Below are 1,208 nucleotides of genomic sequence, written 5' to 3' on the forward strand. Positions count from 1 at the left end.
TCGAAGCGGCGGATGAGAGAAACGTCGTCGCTGACTCTGAGCTCCACGAGAGTCGAAGTAGACCAGTCTCCCCCAGTGACGAACGTGAAGGTAGTAGTATCGTCATAACCTATCTCTGACCACACTGGTCCATGTGCTAACTACCCTCATCCAGACCAAAGGGTCCCCTCGCCAACCATGTCAAATTCCGAAACAGAATCGGACTCCCAGTATGACAAGGCCACCAAACATGCACAAGCCCGCCCTCGTTCAACCACCCCGTACCTCAATCGCATTGGCCGTGACGGCATTCGAGGCGATGTCCGACAAAACACCCGCAGTCCTCAAAATGCCCACTCTCGTTCAACCACACCACGCCTCAATCGCACAGGTTGTGATGAAAACAACCGCACACCTCAAAAGGTGAACCGTTCATCTTCAACTTTGGGAAGCCTTAGCCCCATCACGCCGTCGCCCAAGGGAAAGGCAAAGAAACCTCGACAACGCAAGACTTTGGCCGCAGAGACCGCCACACGTACACTGCGGAGTCGCAACACCCAATTGGCGGTCACTTAGTGCTCATCATTGACTTTTTTCATTTTTTTGAAGCTCGAAAACTCATTGGACCTGTTGCTCAGAATGGATTACTCACGTACTACACGCTTGCCGCTTACGCTCACTTCTTTCGAATGTCCTCGTCACCTGCTTGTTCCCTTCCAGTTACTTTTCAGTTGTAGGCTGTTTTCGTATTCATGTTTTCTATATTGCTTCGTGTAATAATATTGCTTTCCCTCACTTTCCTAATTTGTAAGTATAAATTATTCCAAGTGTCAGAATCTATCCTGAAGACAACCTTGGATTACCTTGGAATGTACACCATACTTGCGAGACTTTACGTAGTGACCAATTATTTACCCTCCTTCCAAGGTGAACCATGCAACGGATGGTCTACATATTTTTTTTCGGCTTTCATTCTTAGCTTAAACTTACAATTGTACCTCAATCTCGCATACTTCACGCAATCATTGCTTCACCTTCCAACTTTGTTGACACCAGTGTATAATACGGTAAGGTTGGCTTAGAATTCTACTACATTAGTGCTGATTGGTCGCATTGTAGCACCTTACATTGTGATGTAAGGTTTATGCGGTTTTGCTGATGATATCGTTCTGGACTACATCCTTCTCGATGTCATGGAGATAGAAGTACCCTCGAATGCTATCACTAGA

This window comes from Laccaria bicolor, genomic scaffold (genome assembly GCF_000143565.1).
Source record: "Laccaria bicolor S238N-H82 LACBIscaffold_72 genomic scaffold, whole genome shotgun sequence".
In the NCBI taxonomy this organism is placed as follows: Eukaryota; Fungi; Basidiomycota; class Agaricomycetes; order Agaricales; family Hydnangiaceae; genus Laccaria; species Laccaria bicolor.